This window comes from Sinohyriopsis cumingii, chromosome 16 (assembly GCF_028554795.1).
Source record: "Sinohyriopsis cumingii isolate HCF-2022 chromosome 16, ASM2855479v2, whole genome shotgun sequence".
NCBI classification, from domain to species: domain Eukaryota; kingdom Metazoa; phylum Mollusca; class Bivalvia; order Unionida; family Unionidae; genus Sinohyriopsis; species Sinohyriopsis cumingii.
The window spans coordinates 11,129,431-11,149,383 of NC_142976.1; the positions used below are offsets into that span (position 1 = coordinate 11,129,431).

At 32.1% G+C, this 19,953-nt stretch overlaps 1 protein-coding gene across 1 annotated transcript in view; it reads left to right on the forward strand.

Moving 5' to 3' along the window:
- The window catches only part of LOC149779943 (leucine-rich repeat and coiled-coil domain-containing protein 1-like), a 476,629-nt gene that overhangs the window by 110,933 nt on the left and 345,743 nt on the right, over positions 1–19,953 (forward strand). The gene's annotated exons all lie outside the window — the stretch shown is intronic.

Here is a 19,953-nt window from a genome sequence, read left to right on the forward strand (position 1 = left end):
AGACATGTAGCATGATGTCCAATCCAGTCACATTTAGGGCATAACCGACTTTTGATCCGGAAATCGGATTCCACCGGATAGTATGAACTTCCGATTAATCGGAGTCGGACAAGGCAGGAACGACCGATTCGGATAATAAAAATAATAGAGTTGAATTTCTATAGCACCGTGTCTAACACTGCGTGTCATTCGATAGTGCGTTAATAAAGTTAAATAAGAAGTCAGAAAAGTCCAATATGGTCAACACAACGGGGTGAAACGATAATACTTGAGTTAGACCGAAAGATTTAAATTTATTAAAATATATAATACAGTCCTACCCGTTTATGTCAACATCCTCAATAATGAAGGCATAATATTGAATACATTGACACATGCTAATGAGGTATTAAAAGAAAATGATTCCGCAAGAGGCCAACTTTATAGGACCAAACAAAAGCCTGTTTTATTTTTATTTGACCGCGACATTAAAGCATGGCGGCAAGATCAACTAATTGTTGAATAAAGTACAGGATGGAACTGGCCGCTTGCCGACATAAATGATTAAGGCGGGAAAATAAAAGCCTGGCGGCAAGATCAACTAATTGTTGAACAAAGAATGGGTCGGAACTGGCAAAAAAATAAAAAATTTCATGGATTCTTTGTGGCTTTGAACTTCGTTGCATTTTGCTATAGTCCTGCCATATCCTTCCCCTTGTGACATCGGTGTGAAATGCAAAACGTGTGTAACACGGTTTAAAAAGTTAATTTGAAAAACCTTTTAATTTAGCATTTCCGATTAATTGAATCGTATCCAGAATCAGAAAAATTTCATGCCCAAAATCTGGAATCGGAAATCAGTAGAAAAATGCTAATCGGTTGTGCCCTAGTCACATTATCCTGACACCAGGCTGACTAGTCCTAACACTAACCTCTTAATGCTGAGTGCCAAGCGAGGCAGCTGTAAGTACCATTTTTTCTGAGTCTTTTGTATGACTCGGCCAGTCATTATAGTCACGATATCCCACATCCGAGGCAGACACTCTAACCACTAGGCCACTGGAACAGTATTCCCCTTTGTTACTATGTCTTAAAAATGTTCTCACTGTTCCAGTTTCTCAAAATTTCCCCCATTGTTTGAGTTCCTCCATTGTTCCCATTTCTCAAACTTTCCCCATGGTTCCCATTTTTAAAAAATTCCATATTGTTCCAATTTCTGAAAATTTCAGATGTTGGACTTACTAAATCAAGATTTTGAAAGTGAAGGATCACAAACTTTAACATCTTCATGTTAATAAATCAGCTCTTTTCTGAAAGGTTCCTGCTGTTACAGTCACTCATTACTTCAAGTTATGAATTGGTTTTCCAGTTTTAATTGAAAAACAGATGTAGTTAAATCAGAGTAACTGTTGTGTAGGACTATGCTTTAAAAGCAAAATTTCCCTATTATTACTTCAAATGTAGGTAAGTTAAACTACAGTATTTAAGCTGATTAAACTTGGGGACAAATATGCACATGTTGATGTTGTTACATACAGTTATAAACATAAGGAACTTTGAGAGCAATAACTTATTCAAATTAATCCTCTGAAAAAGTAGTGAATTTCCTTTGAATTGAAAGTCTTGTTCTAAAGAACCTGCTTTGAATGTTATGAATTATGATACTACTCAGCATAGTAAAGAAACAAGAAATGTAGAGTGGAAATTCTCTGGATAAATGAGTCATGTGAAAACATTGGTAAATCATATTAATAACATCAGGAGATGCCACATCACATCCTATCCATTAATCTTGAAAACTATTTCCAGTTCTCCAGATCAGTTAGGGTAGTCATTGTTGCTTGCTGTCTTGTGGCAGGTGTGCTCTGTTTTGATTCAAAGGTTATATTTTTTGTACCCATTGTGGTTGCTGCACCATGTGTTTGGGCCATATGACTTGGAATGAAAAAAGTAGGACTATAAATTTGTATGAATTTTAACTGAAAGGAGAATCTAGATTACATTATGCTAATTGCCAGTAGGTAAACTATTTTATTAACTGTCATTTTCCACAGTCCCAAAAACTGTAAAGATATTTGAAACAACCACTATATAGAAGACTGCTATTAGTTTCAGATGATAGTGGTCGTCATGTGTTCAAACCATCATGGTGTTATGGCTGAGCAAACACACCTTTTAAACTATTCAAAACAGCATGTCAATGTTTGGGGCATAAAATTTCATAAAGTTTTGGAAACAAAATGGAAAATATTTTAGCTCTAGTGATAGTTAATTAAATCTTTTCAACTATTTATAATAACAAAAATACTATATTTCAGAAAAACTGTTTGTTCAAATGGCCAGTGAATAACTATTTTTTGTAGTTATTTGTAATTATAATTATGTAATCTAGGTATAAAAGATGCTATAAATTAGATTTTAACACTTGAAATGAGGCCAGTTGGCTGTCAGATGTGACCACCATTACAAAAAATGTAAAACTATTAGAATTTATATAAATTCACAGCAAGTGTTCAAATATAAATATCCTTTCATATTATAAATGAAAACATTCTCTAGATTGTTCATATTATAAATGTAAACATTCTCTTAGACTGAAATACATATCATGGATACAAATTTGTATTGATTTACTATGAAATACATTTCATGGATACAAATTTGTAATGATTTACTATGAAATACATATCATGGGTACAAATTGGTATTGATTTACTATGAGATACATGTCATGGGTACAAATTTGTAATGGTTTACTATGAAATACATGTCATGGGTACAACTTTGTATTGATTTACTATGAAATACATATCATGGGTACAAATTTGTAATGATTTACTATGAAATACATGTCATGGGTACAAATTTGTATTGATTTACTATGAAATACATGTCATGGGTACAAATTTATATCGATTTACTATGAAATACATGTCATGGGTACAAATTTATATCGATTTACTATGAAATACATGTCATGGGTACAAATTTATATTGATTTACTATGAAATACATGTCATGGGTACAAATTTATATTGATTTACTATGAAATACATGTCATGGGTACAAATTTATATTGATTTACTATGAAATACATGTCATGGGTACAAATTTGTATTGATTTACTATGAAATACATATCATGGGTACAAATTTGTATTGATTTACTATGAAATACATGTCATGGGTACAAATTTGTATTGATTTACTATGAAATACATATCATTGGTACAAATTTATATTGATTTACTATGAAATACATGTCATGGGTACAAATTTGTATTGATTTACTACGAAATACATGTCATTGGTACAAATTTGTATTGATTTTGCAGAAGCTACAAACTGAAGGAAGCAGCAAACATTTACTTTCTCTGTGGAAACAATAGGATCCCTTATGCAGTCCACCAAGTTAATTACCAATAAAAATTGAACATTTAAAAAAAATAATAAACCCTGAAAATGGATAACCACAGGAAGAATTCAGAGTATATATTATAATATGCATGATTTTATATACATCTGCTGGACATTGTAGCAATTATGAGTTTAAAATTTAAATATTCTTAGTCAGGTGCTCTGATATTTTGACTCACAATGAATATGGAGGGGGCTGTCAGGTATCTGAGTTATCTTAAGGGCTTCATAGTGAGTGACCTCCATGCCCAGACCCAGGTTATATTAGGCACTTCATAGTGAGTGACCTCCATGCCCAGACCTGGGTTATGTTAGGCACTTCATAGTGAGTGACCTCCATGCTCAGACCCAGGTTATATTAGGCACTTCATGGTGAGTGACCTACATGCCCAGACCCGGGTTACATTAGAATTTCATTATGTGAGGGACCTCCATACCCATACCTGGGTTACATTAGAATTTCATTGTGAGGGACCTCCATGCCCATACCTGGGTTACATTAGAATTTCATAGTGAGGGACCTCCATGCCCAGACCCGGGTTACATTAGAATTTCATAGTGAGGGACCTCCATGCCCATACCTGGGTTACATTAGAATTTCATAGTGAGGGACCTCCATTATTACCTGGGTTACATTAGAATTTCATTGTGAGGGACCTCCATGCCCAGAACTGGGTTACATTAGAATTTCATAGTGAGGGACCTCCATGCCCATACCTGGGTTACATTAGAATTTCATTGTGAGGGACCTCCATGCCACCTCCATGCCCATACCTGGGTTAATACATTAGAATTTCATAGTGAGGGACCTCCATGCCCATTAGAATTTCATTGTGAGGGACCTCCATGCCCATACCTTAGCTATACTTAGCATTTTATAGTGAGGTTTTTCATAGAGTCACCACACAGTTTAAACACTGGTACTTGAGATAGGGTGATGAAGGTGCAGTGATGACAACAATGATGATGACAGTACCATCTCAAGTCAAGAGCAGAATTGAAATTCAAGAAGGCTCAGGGCACAGTTCTACTTAACAAACATGATTATACTCTTTTTTTTGTCAGTGCCACAGAGGAAGTTCCACATTCTTATAATGTCATTTGTCATTTGAGGTTTAAAGGGTTATTTCTTGAAGGTTGCTAAAGTAGGTTCAAACATAAGACAATTCTGTGATTCCTACAGTAAATAGGTTAGACAGAGTCGGTAATAGATGCATTTTTAATTTGGGATTTCATTTTGAGTTCAATTATTGGGTTTCCAAACAGACATGTTCCAATTACTGTGCTTTTCCCTCAGGCTTTTGAAATCTGATACTTTGGAATAGTGGATTTGGAATCATCCAAAAATTTCTTTGGTTCCATGGACTAAGGACTGACAGTTTCTACCAGTGATCATTTTTTTTCCTACACTGGATGACATATTAAATTTGTGTATCACATACACCTACGTACTTACCTACTTACCGGTACCTATTTAGATCCAGATTTTGCTGTTACATTGTCAGCATCTAGGCTATTTATGCAGTTTATTACCTCAAAACAAATAAGGAAGGCCGTGTTCTACTGACATCATTTTACATCCCAGGCAGCCGGGTTGATGGTTCTATACCTTACACAAATATGGTTGACCCTGTTCTGTAGGTTTTTCATTTCATAGCAAATGTGTTCTGTTTAAGAGATACCAGACAAGTAGGGTAGATGTTTTACTAGTTTATCATTTGATGGCAATTCCAGGTCTAGGCTGCATGTTCTGTTTATTATTTCCAAAAATGGGTATACCCTGTTCTGCTGACACAGCAGATCCTGGGGCTTTGTTATTTGTTCTATTTATTATTTCCAAAAAGTAGGGTAGACCCTGACATATGATTAGACAATTTGACAGCATATTGGGGAGGGGAATAAGATTTTTGTTATTTACATATAGGATAGACCCATTTCTGCTGGAATATTATGTTTGTTTATCATCCATCAACATATGTCAGTTTTCAGTTCATTTTAAACAAATTGGATCAGTTTCAACTTTAAAATAGGGCAGAAAGCATCCTTACATGCAGAATTTTCTCCAGTGTGTGTAGTTGCACCTTCTTAGCACAGTATGATCAAAGGGATTTTAGTGTGAGAATAAAGATCAAAGGTTAGATAGGGCAGGATGAATGGAAATGATGGAATCAACAGTTTTTGACCAAATCAACAGTTTGACCGAATCAATAATTTGACTGAATCAACAGTTTGACTGCATCAACAGTTTCACAGAATCAGCATTTTGACCGAATCAACAGTTTGACTGAATGAACAGTTTTGCTTAATCAGCAGTTTGACCAATTCAACAAATTGACCGAATCAACAGTTACCATTATCAGGTTTCAGATTTTGAAAATCAGACATTTAGACTGGCATGGTCCTTGAGGATGATAGTAAAGATGTGAAATCTCTCCCATAAGCAATTTTAAAAAAGAAATCCATTTCCAGTTGAGCTAGAAACTCAGCTATCCAGAATGTTCTCCACCATGATGTCTGACCCATGATGTCTCCACCATGATGTATGACCCATGATGTCCCCACCATGATATCTGACCCATGATCTCTTCTTGTCCATATAACCCTATGTTTTGGGTGAGGTGACCTTAGTGTTATACATGTATAAGAAATCACTAATCATTAAGTAATTTTTGATAATTACTGTTTACTGCATACTAATTTCTTGTCTACTTCTTCAATTTTTTTATAAGACAATTTTAACTACATGGTTTCAGATGGGTAACACTACTCCACTTGGTTCCTTTTGTTTTCCTTCTTCCATTGTTTCTCATTCTCTCTCAAAATATCTATATATGACATACCAATACCAACTTCCTTTACGTGTAGAATATGTTTTGCTAACCCTTACTAATTGAAGGATGGGCCTTGAAAGCCACCAAGCAATTGAACGATGCTGATTCAGCATTTTAGAAGAATATAAGTCCTGTTCCCAAGATTGTCATTGATTTCCCGACTCCCACAAATTTTATCTTTTCTACTGTCCCTTATGTTGATATTCCTTGCAAATTTTTCCTCCCCAGACATGATAATGTTAACGGTTGATTCTGTTATTTCCATTCATCCTGCCCTTACAGAACAGCTTAACTGTTTCACACACTAGAATCCTTTTGTTCATAACAGTAAAATACCAAATACTGCATTTAACCTAAGTTGGTGTTTAAACAAGGCATTCAGAAATAACTATGTATCATTTGCAAGCTTGTGCATGATGTTCCTAACTAATGAACAAGTTCACCTAGTGATCAAGATGCTTTATTTTCTTACTCAGGCTTTGCATCAAGCTTCATGTTGACTAAGGATACCTCACCCAATAGACCCCTGGGGGAGTGAGTCATAGGGAATATCTTCTTTACTTACTACACAAGTTGGTGACTGTAATAATGATTAATGGCCTTACAACATAAACATAATTATAGTGTTTTCAGAGGCTGCACAAGCCCTTCAGGTGAAATTGATAATGATGACAAGGGGAACATTGCATCAGCTAACTGTAAAAAATAATATTTTGGCAGATCAAGTGTAAAGAATGCAGAGAGAGATTACCATATATCTGCAATGTTGGATCCAACTGCAAACTGCATAAATCCAGGTCTGCTGTTGCACAGTGCACTTGTAGATCTGGGTCTATGCATTTTGTTAGGAATAACATGTAGAACAAACATGATAGACCCTGATTTGCCTGTGCATCATGTGATTGTAAATCAGGGTCTATAATGCTTGCAGTTGGACCCAAAGTTATAGGCAAGTGTATCTGGTAAATACACTGCTAATAATCACCTCCCCACCCCAAACCAAAAAACAGATTAGCTTCAAAATGATCTACATCAAAAATAAAATATTTTTACAGCTGTGTAGCAATTTAAAAGAAAACATGTGTGATTGAGTTCTTGTCTGTTATTTCAGTTGTTATACATTTCAGTTCTTATTTTGAATAAGAACAGGTGAAAACAATTAGACAATCATTTTTTTTTATCAAGAAGAAAGAGTAAATTAATAAAAATATTCATAATTTGATGTTAAGTAATACATGTAAATCAAATGTGAAAAGGGCCCCGAAAATTGAACCTTTTGGGATGTAAGGTCCCTTTTTTTAAAATCAGAAAACACTGCATGAAGACCTTCATACTTGTACAATTAATGCTGATATACCACTAATATATAATAATAATAATAATAATAATAATAATAATAATAATGATAATAATAATAACAATAATGATAATAATAATAATAACAACAATAATGATAATAATAATAATGATGATAATTAAAATAATAATAATGATAATAATAATGATAATAATAATAACAATAATAATAATAATAATGATAATAATAATAATAATGATAATAATAATAATAATAATAATGATAATAATAATAATAAACACTGATATTCCATCAGGATGTGGTGATTACTAAATTCAGATAAACCTTCAAACATCAAAAACATTTCAAAATAATGTGATCTAGACAAATACAAAGTATCTCAGTTGATAAGGTCTGTTAAATTTCATGCCCATAATTCTGATCCACCCATAGATTTGGTGGCAATCATGCTTGCATGTTCTGATATGTCTAATAATTCAAAAGCTTCCACATGTGAATAAGTGGGATGACCTTTAGATTCCTGAGTAATTAAAGGAGACATTTTCATAACAGCAATTATATAGTGATGCCTGTATGTAGTCAAAGAGTGAGGACTTTACTGAGACTCTGGTTACATTGAATGTGATGTTGAAAAGAGTCATTAGTTATCTAGACAGGGGAAAGCACTGATGTATCGATTTCTCTTTTAGAAATATGAAGGTTTTATTCTGAAAATCCATTAAACAATGTCTCTGATTTGCTTCAGAAAAATTGGAATATTTACTATGAATTCCAAAGTTTTAATAGGAGTATCAATCTTCTTAGATTTTGTGGTTGGTACAGACAGTTTAAAAAAGCAGTGAACAATGATTTTCTGTAGATAGGACACTTACCGATTCCTTAGACTTTAATATCAACAGAAAAAGTCATTTTCAGCAGAAAGACAAACTCAGTAACCACAAAAATAAACAGGGCTGAAACAATAAACTCCTTTGCCAGTTAGTAGTAATATATTAATTGAACTGTAGCCATTTTAGCACAGTCTGAAACTCCATTTGTACAGTCTGAAACTCTGTACAGTATGAACTGAACTGTAGCCATTTTAGCAGTCTGAAACTCCATTTGTATTGTAAACTGAACTGTAGCCATTTTAGCACAGTCTGAAACTCCATTTGTACAGAGTGTAAACTGAACTGTAGCCACTTTAGGAGTCTGAAACTCCATTTTGTACAGAGTGTAAACTGAACTGTAGCCATTTTAGCACAGTCTGAAACTCCATTTGTACAGTGTGTAAACTGAACTGTAGCCATTTTAGTACATTCTGAAACTCCATTTGTACAGAGTGTAAAAACTGTTAGAATTGGAGCATAATCAAAGTTACATTTTCTCAACTTGCATGAAATTTACATGTAATGCTTGCTGCCACAAAGTTAATTGTCATTTGTTTTTGCATGACCTTCATGTTTATAATTCTTTTCTCATAATCTCTTCCATTTCATGCAGTAATTGGTACCAATCATGCTAACCATCAGGATCACTAAAATGCTATGTGTTGAAATTTTAAATTTTAATCTTTTACTTTCTGGTGAGGGTGGGGTATCTGAGTTTTAAAAAAAAATATTCAGGCCCACAACTGGAAAAAATAATCTTGCTGTGGTTTATGGAAGACAAGAACTGAACATTTTCATAATAGTATTTGACAAAAACAATCTTTCTATGATTTATGGAAGACAAGAACTGAACATTTTCATAATAGTAGTTGACAAAAATAATCTTGCTATGATTTATGGAAGACAAGAACTTAACATTTTCATAATAGTAGTTGACAAAAATAATCTTGCTATGATTTATGGAAGACAAGAACTTAACATTTTCATAATAGTAGTTGACAAAAATAATCTTTCTATGATTTATGGAAGACAAGAACTTAACATTTTCATAATAGTAGTTGACAAAAATAATCTTTCTATGATTTATGGAAGACAAGAACTGAACATTTTCCTAATAGTAGGTGACAAAAATAATCTTGCTATGATTTATGGAAGACAAGAACTTAACATTTTCATTATAGTAGTTGACAGAAATAATCTTGCTTTGATTTATGGAAGACAAGAACTGAACATTTTCATTATAGTAGTTGACAAAAATAATCTTGCTATGATTTATGGAAGACAAGAACTTAACATTTTCATTATAGTAGTTGACAAAAATAATCTTTCTATGATTTATGGAAGACAAGAACTGAACATTTTCATAATAGTAGTTGACAAAAATAATCTTGCTTTGATTTATGGAAGACAAGAACTGAACATTTTCCTAATAGTAGGTGACAAAAATAATCTTGCTATGATTTATGGAAGACAAGAACTTAACATTTTCATTATAGTAGTTGACAAAAATAATCTTGCTTTGATTTATGGAAGACAAGAACTTAACATTTTCATAATAGTAGTTGACAAAAATAATCTTGCTTTGATTTATGGAAGACAAGAACTTAACATTTTCATAATAATAGTTGACAAAAATAATCTTTCTATGATTTATGGAAGACAAGAACTTAACATTTTCATAATAGTAGTTGACAAAAATAATCTTTCTTTGATTTATGGAAGACAAGAACTGAACATTTTCCTAATAGTAGGTGACAAAAATAATCTTGCTATGATTTATGGAAGACAAGAACTTAACATTTTCATTATAGTAGTTGACAAAAATAATCTTGCTTTGATTTATGGAAGACAAGAACTGAATATTTTCATAATAGTAGTTGACAAAAATAATCTTGCTATGATTTATGGAAGACAAGAACTTAACATTTTCATAATAGTAGTTGACAAAAATAATCTTTCTATGATTTATGGAAGACAAGAACTTAACATTTTCATAATAGTAGTTGACAGAAATAATCTTGCTATGATTTATGGAAGACAAGAACTTAACATTTTCATTATAGTAGTTGACAAAAATAATCTTGCTATGATTTATGGAAGACAAGAACTTAACATTTTCGTTATAGTAGTTGACAAAAATAATCTTGCTATGATTTATGGAAGACAAGAACTGAACATTTTCATAATAGTAATTGACAAATATAATCTTTCTGTGATTTATGGAAGACAAGAACTTAACATTTTCCTAATAGTAGTTGACAAAAATAATCTTGCTATGATTTATGGAAGACAAGAACTTAACATTTTCATTATAGTAGTTGACAAAAATAATCTTGCTTTGATTTATGGAAGACAAGAACTGAATATTTTCATAATAGTAGTTGACAAAAATAATCTTGCTATGATTTATGGAAGACAAGAACTTAACATTTTCATAATAGTAGTTGACAAAAATAATCTTTCTATGATTTATGGAAGACAAGAACTTAACATTTTCATAATAGTAGTTGACAGAAATAATCTTGCTATGATTTATGGAAGACAAGAACTTAACATTTTCATTATAGTAGTTGACAAAAATAATCTTGCTATGATTTATGGAAGACAAGTACTTAATATTTTCATTATAGAAGTTGACAAAAATAATCTTGAGAAAAAAAAGGAAAATATATCTTGGCTTAAAGAAAATCACATCTCCCCCAACTACAATTTAAATGGTTGGTTTGTAAGAAACCTAAACTATGAAAGGAAGAAAACAATGTTTCTTTGTATGTGAACACTCGTGTATGTTTGTTTATGTAAATTATGAATAAAGATTATATAAATAAAATAAATTTTTATTTAAATTCTGTGTGTATGTCCAGCAGCTGTAATTGGAAATTGACTTTGTTAAAATTATTAGACCAATGACCAAGTTAGCAGATACAGTGTGAAACTGCTTCGATATGCTATCATTGGCTGAAGGCTCTTGTAAACTTCCAAATACAAGAAACCTTGTCATTATGTTGTTGTTTTGGATACATGGCAGCCAGTACAAACAATCTGATTAATATCAGATCTCCGCTGTCCTTCGTGAAGATCTGACGACTATCGCTTAGGGGTCATGTTCTGATCACCTTTGAATTAGCCAATTGAAATGCAGCTTTCAAATATCAGAAAGTGAATTGAATCGTTCAGTACACATTCATACTCTTAATCCACACTGCTTAGTCTCCAAAAGTGAAAATATAAGACTTCATCTGATTAGCTGATAAAATTAGTGATTATTGTAGTAACATAGGTTGCCAGAACATGATCCATAAGTGGTCTCTGTCAGATCTTCATGTATAAAAGTGAAAATTTCTTATATATCAATGGCTGCGACAAACCTTATCGAAAGGATAGGAAAACAGGTGGTGGTGGGCTCCTTATCTATGTTAGAACCGGTACTGTTCGTAAAAGATGGGAAGACCTAGAAATACAGGAAATAGAATCCATTTGGATACACATCACTCCAGAAAACGCTAAGCCCTATTTAGTAGGTTTTGTGTACAGACCCCCATCATCACATACTGATTGGTGTGAATATTTTGAACTTCAAGTAGATAAAATTTCAAAAGAAGAGAAAGAAGTTTACATTCTAGGCGATATAAATAGAGACCTCAATGATCAAATAAAAGTGAATTGGATGAATTTTATTGCTTCATTAGGTAATGAGCAACTAGTAAATGAACTCACCTGAGTACCATCTGCCTCTAAAACACTTATAGATCATATTTATACCAATACAAAAGAAAATGTTTTGGAAGTAATGGTTCCAAAGATTGGTATAAGTGACCACTTTGCAATTTTGCTGACACATAAAGTCAATGGCAAATGAACAAAAAATAATATCCATAAATCCATTACTTATAGATCCTTTCAAAACTAGTAAATGAACCCACGTGAGTACCATCTGCCTCTAAAACACTTATAGATCATATTTATACCAATACAAAAGAAAATGTTTTGGAAGTAATGGTTCCAAAGATTGGTATAAGTGACCACTTTGCAATTTTTCTAACACGTAAAGTCAATGGCATATCAACAAAAAATAATATCCATAAATCCATTACTTATAGATCCTTTGAAAACTTTGATACTGTTAAATTCCTAGAAGATCTGAATACATGGAATCCATGGAATACAAATCTTTGAAGATATTGATGATGTTTTAGATACTTGGACAGATCTGTTCATCAGTATAGTGAACAAGCATGCCCCTTTAAAAACACACAGGATAAAGAAAGACCACCAGCCAGGCTGGATCTCACCATAAATTTTAGAAGCAGTAAAGCAAAGAGACCAACTAAAATCAGTAGTAAATCAAACTGAATATAGAGTTTGGAGGAGTTTGGAGTAATAAAGTTAATAAAATGATACATGAAGCCAAACAAGCGCACTATAAAAAAGTGCTTGATGAAAATCAAAATAATCCCAAAGCTATCTGGAAAGTGTTTACAGGGTTTGGTGCAGGCAAATGTAAGAGTAAAGCTGAAATTTTATCCCTCAATCATGAGGGCATTTATACTGATAATCCAACTGACATCTCAAATATTTGTAACAACTTCTTTGATCAAATTGCTGAAAAATTTAAAGAACCCAGAACTTCATCTGATCATCTGGAACTCAAACATTTTTGTGCTAAAAAACTACCAAACAATATAAGTTTGAAATTCCTGAAATGAGTCCCAAATTTGTGTTGACATACATTTAAAAAATGGATGATTGTAAAGCTACAGGACTTGATATGGTTGGACCAAGGCTACAAAAGGTAGCTGCACCTGCAATTGTAGAGAGTATAGCTTTCATTTGCAATGAAAGTATTAGGTCTAATAAATTTCTACAAACATGGAAAACTGCCAATATTATACCATTGCATAAAGCAGGAACAAAAGATGATTTAAATAACTACAGATCCATCTCTGTCCTTCCTTAGGGGCCCCGAGTGGCTGAGTGGTCTAAAGCACTCTCCGTCTGCGCTTGTTTGAGTCTCGGATTCAGCCAGCATGGGTATGTGAGAAAGCTTGCCAGTAGCTTCTCATGGGTCGATGGTTTTTTCCGAGATTTTCCCGGGTTCTTCCTCTACCATTAATACTGGCCGCCATGTATAGCTTATTGTGTGCTGAAAAATGGCATTAAATCCCACAACAATAACAACAACTATCATTCCTTATCTCTCCAAGTTACTAGAAAAACATGTACATGATTCTTTTCTCAATTATTTGAACACTTATGATCTTATTCATGATAATCAGTCTGGCTTTCACCAGAATCACTCCTGTGAAACTGCACTTGTATCTTTGATTGATAAATGGCTGAAAGCATTAGATCAAGGAGAAATGGTAGGCACTGTTATGGTTGATTTTCGTAAAGCTTTTGATCTTGTAGACCATGAAATTTTGCTTGAAAAACTAAAAATCTATCAATGCAGTGAAAACTCCCTAAACTGGTTTACTTCTTACTTAACCAATAGAGTGCAGAAAAGTATCTTTAAATGGTCAACTTTCTGAAAGTAAAAATATTAATTGTGGAGTACCACAGGGCTCTATCCTTGGACCTCTGTTATTCATTCTATTTATCAACGATTTACCTCTTAAGATTGGAACTTCAATTTCTTCCACTGACATCTATGCAGATGATACTACACTGTCTGAGATTGGTATAACCAAAACAGTACTTGAAAATAACTTACAAGATGCTCTCAACAGACTTCAAGTATGGTGCAAGGAAAACAGTATGATCATAAATACAGAAAAAACGAAAGCCCTACTAGTTACAACACAACAAAAACGGGCAAGGCTAGATAGCGACAAACTCCAGGTTCTATTTCACAACATGAGCCTCAATATGACCTCTTAAGATAGAATTCTTGGTGTATTCATGGATAACAATCTTACTTGGTCTATTCACATTAAACTTATTTCAGAAAAGGTTAATTCTTACCTTTCACTACTGAGGAAAATCAAAACATACATTCCTCTTCAATATAGGGTCATCTTTTATAAAAGTTATACTCAGCCATATCTGGACTACTGTAATGTAATTTGGGGTAATACCTCTAATTCAAACATAACAACACTTTTAAGACTCCAAAAGAGGGCTTGCCATTTAATTCTATATCAAAGTATAGACAATTTTCAGGATGCAATGAATAATATAAAGATTTTAACAATACATGAAAGAATATTTCTTAGAAAGGCCAAATTGATGTATAAAGTATCCAGAAAAGACATTCCTGCATGTCTAAGCAATATCTTTCACCAAAGAGATGCTGATGGTACTCCAAATTTAAGGTCCATAAGAAGAAAAAATTACATTATACCAAGGCCAAAGAAGGAATTGTTTAAAAAAAAGTTTTCAGTATACTGGTCCACTGGTATGGAACAACATTCCCAGTGACAGGCTCCTAGCATTTCATCTTTTCACAATCAATGTCTTAAATGGATTAAATCTTTAGAAAATTGAACAGTTCTAGTACAAAAAATACCGTCCGCTTTTCTGTAATTTTGTCATTTTCATAGCTGAATTTTTCAATGCAGGAAGATATTTTATGTTTTATATATGTTTATGTTTTCACTGATGCCTGTGCATGTGTTCCACGCTTGATACTTTGAATTTTAAAATTACTTAATTATTTAGTGTCAAACCAGACTCTTCACATCATGTTGTATATACTGTATATATTGTACATAACAGATAGAATATCTGTAACTAATTGAGTTACCTTCTCTAAATAAAGTCTTTATTATTATTATTTATATTATTATTATTATTATTATTATTATTATTATTATTCTGTGCTGTTGATACACCAGTACACTTCAGGGAATAATTCAAAATAACATTGGAACTCATTTGGATTACTCAATACTTTAGGACTTGATAAAACATTTAAGACTGTTTAGGATTGCATTCACCATACTCTAATTCTTTTCCACTTGTATTTTAGGGAAATATATTTTCAATTATATAAAACTTTCTGGTTATTAATGCATTTTGTAACTTTTTTTAAGGCTATAGAGTTGTAACAATGGTGTATTTCTTGTTAAATATGAAAAGAATTAGTTAATCAATTAACTTGGAAATTAACATTTTTTCTCATTCTGTGATACTTCTTGTAAATAGGAATGTTTTATATCTGGTATTAATTTTTATAATAATGATTGGAATTATTATAGCCATAAATTCAATTTAATCATTATCATCATCATCATCTGCTGATGAAACTGTTGCTGCTGTTGATGGTGATGATTATTATTATTGTTGTTGTTATATAAAGGTGATGCTGAAATTATTTACTTATATAAATTCAAATTACAGAGCATTTATCTTATGAACAAGAAATAACAGTATTTGGTCAATGTATTGTGCAGGTTGTTTTGTCTGCAGTCAAAAATTGTTCATTAACAAGTATATTTATCCAAATTAATCTGAAAGTATTTTGTTAAAAGTTTTTCACTGTTAGCATAGTTTAATGAGACTGAATCTAATTCTGGAACAACAACAACAATAATAATAATAATAATAATGATAATAATAATAATGTTAATAATGCCATTAATCCTTGGTATTATAATATAAATTAAAAAATTGATACCATTACTTTTTAATCAATAATCAAACAATTTAAAAAATGATGGAAGGATATGCACCTGTCAGCATATATGATACAATGACTAATTAGAAAAATAAAGTAGCAAATTATCGCAAATATCTTTTCTTAAAAATCATTTCCACCAAAAACTAGTTCTACTGCCCTCAAGAAAATGTGATAAGTTGCAAAATTATTCTAAGAAGATTGTCATTTTTCATACAATGTGTAATTTTGTTTGGTATGATGGGAAAGAACTTGCTATCACTTGTTAACTTCTTACTGTCATTTTGCAGAATTTTGTTTTTATGATACTGAAATATGGTTTAACTAAAATACTGTCTGTAAAGGATTAACTTTTTCCTGAATATGGTTTGAATTCTTTGTAAATATTGTTTTGTAGTAATGTAGAAATAAATTGAAGTGCATTTTGAACAAAGGGGGAAATAAAATCAGACTGGAAGAAAAAATATTATTGATAAGAACTGTTGTAAATAATGTTAGCAAATAATCACTGGCAGAAACATACAAGTGAACAAGTGTTTGGTATTTTAAAATCGTTGGGAGGAGGTAGGATCAGACTTGATCCAACTTCTATGGACTGGACCAATTGAGCTACAGGACTCATTTCTCATAATAAAAGCAGAGATTGCTCCAATTGATGGAACATCTTTTCCAGTGGTGCAATCTAAATAAGAGATAAATAACAGGGTCATTTCCTTTTTATTATTATCTCTGATGATAGAGATGCTCTATGTCAGTATTAGACATTGATATGGTACTTAAACAGATTCATACACTAATTATACCTTATGTACTAGATGTGTGTGTGTGTGTGTGTGTGTGTATGTGTGTGTGTGAGAGAGAGTATGTGTATGTCAGTATGTGTGTGTGTGTCAGTAGGTGTGTGTGTATGTCAGTATGTGTGTGTGTGTCAGTATGTTTGTGTGTGTATGTCAGTATGTGTGTGTGTCTGTGTGTGTGTGTGTGTGTGTGTGTGTCAGTATGTGTGTGTGTATGTCAGTGTGTGTGTGTCAGTATGTGTGTGTGTATGTCAGTGTGTGTGTGTGTGTCTAGTGTGGTTACCCATACAAAGTTGACAGTGATAAGGACATAATTTTCACTTTTATAAAAAAGCAGAGAAGTGTTATTTTGCCACACCTTCCCCAAAGTTTGAAAATATTTATGAAAATATTAACATATCCATACATCAACCAAAAACTGACATATAAATTATATACCTTAGAGAAAATTCTGTATCCACTAACAACATTTAGGCACAGTATGAAATCTTGGTGAATTTTACTGTCTTACTCGGCACAGTATTTCCCACAATCAATAATGCCTGTCACTGGACAATTTCAGAACTCTTCGTCTCCACCCATTCACAATCAAATTGCCATGAATTGATTGTTGTTATTCATTTGATATCATATTCTTGGATTTTGGGTTGCTGTACAGAGAAGCAGTTTAACCCAAATTAAGAAATCTTTTCCAGAAATGTCATTTGTGTTGAAGGAATATATATATATATATATATATATATATATACACACACAACAATATACATTTGTTTTTTGTTTTTTTTTACAAAACCATGCAAAATGATAATTATAAAAAATTGTTAGTTCATTTTTTATGTATTATTGTCTGTTGTTTAATTTAGATTGTTCATAATAACAACAGAATTTGCATTTCTATACCATTTTTCAGGGCAAGTCTAAATTGAGTATCTGTTGATAGTTTTAGAAATAGTCCTTCAACAATGACATTCGGACAGTTAGATATTTAGAAATAGCCCTTCAGTAAATAACATTTAGACAGTTAGATATTTAGAAATAGCCTTTCAACAGTGGCATTTAGACAGATATTTAGAAATAGCCCTTCAGCAGTGGAATTTAGATAGATATTTAGAAATAGCTCTTCAGTTGTGACATTTGGACTGTTAAATATTTATAAATAAGCCTTCAACAATAACATTTGGACAGTTAGATATTTAGAAATAGCTTTTCAACAGTGGTATTTAGACATATATTTAGAAATAGCCTATCAGCAGTGGAATTTAGGTAGTTAAATATTTAGAAATAACCTTTCAAGAATAACATTTGTACAGTTAGACATTTAGAAACAGCCCTTCAAAAATGACCTTTTGACAGATATTTGAAATAAGCCATTCAGTAATGGCATTTAGTCAGATATTTAAAAATAGCTCTTCAACAATGGTATTTGAAATTTAGATATTTAAAAATAGCCCTTACATAATGACATTTATACAGTTAAATATTTAGAAATAGCCCCTCAGTAAAGGCATTTATACAGTTTGATATTTAGAAATAGCCCTTCAACAATGACTTTTGTACAATCATGTATTTAGAAATAGCCCTTCAAAAATGACATTTAGACAGTTAGATATTTAGAAATAGCCCTTCAGTAAATAACATTTAGACAGTTAGATATTTAGAAATAGCCTTTCAACAGTGGAATTTAGATAGATATTTAGAAATAGCTCTTCAGTTGTGACATTTGGACTGTTAAATATTTATAAATAAGCCTTCAACAATAACATTCGGACAGTTAGATATTTAGAAATAGCTTTTCAACAGTGGCATTTAGACAGATATTTAGAAATAGCCCTTCAACAGTGGCATTTAGACAGATATTTAGAAATAGCCCTTCAACAGTGGCATTTAGACAGATATTTAGAAATAGCCCTTCAACAGTGGCATTTAGATAGATATTTAGAAATAGCCCTTCAACAGTGGCATTTAGACAGATATTTAGAAATAGCCCTTCAACAGTGGCATTTAGACAGATATTTAGAAATAGCCCTTCAACAGTGGCATTTAGACAGATATTTAGAAATAGCCCTTCAGCAGTGGCATTTAGACAGATATTTAGAAATAGCCCTTCAACAGTGGCATTTAGACAGATATTTAGAAATAGCCCTTCAGCAGTGGCATTTAGACAGATATTTAGAAATAGCCCTTCAACAGTGGCATTTAGACAGATATTTAGAAATAGCCCTTCAACAGTGGCATTTAGACAGATATTTAGAAATAGCCCTTCAACAGTGGCATTTAGACAGATATTTAGAAATAGCCCTTCAGCAGTGGAATTTAGATAGATATTTAGAAATAGCTCTTCAGTTGTGACATTTGGACTGTTAAATATTTATAAATAAGCCTTCAACAATAACATTTGGACAGTTAGATATTTAGAAATAGCTTTTCAACAGTGGTATTTAGACATATATTTAGAAATAGCCTATCAGCAGTGGAATTTAGGTAGTTAAATATTTAGAAATAACCTTTCAAGAATAACATTTGTACAGTTAGACATTTAGAAACAGCCCTTCAAAAATGACCTTTTGACAGATATTTGAAATAAGCCATTCAATAATGGCATTTAGTCAGATATTTAAAAATAGCTCTTCAACAATGGTATTTGAAATTTAGATATTTAAAAATAGCCCTTACATAATGACATTTATACAGTTAAATATTTAGAAATAGCCCCTCAGTAAAGGCATTTATACAGTTTGATATTTAGAAATAGCCCTTCAACAATGACTTTTGTATAATCATGTATTTAGAAATAGCCCTTCAAAAATGACATTTAGACAGATATTTTGAAATAGCCCTTCAATAATGACATTAGACAGTTAAATATTTATAAATAGCCCTTCAGTAAAAATATTTAGACAGATATTTAGAAATTTTAGAAATAGCCCTTCAACAGTGGCATATGGACATTTAGATGTTTAGAAATAGCCCTTACATAATTACATTTAGACAGTTAAATATTTATAAATGACCCTTCAGTAATGGCATTTAGACAGTTAAATGTTTATAAATAGTCCTTCTGTAAAGGGATTTAGTCAGATATTTAGAAATAGCCCTTCAACAATGGCATTTGGACAGTTAGATAT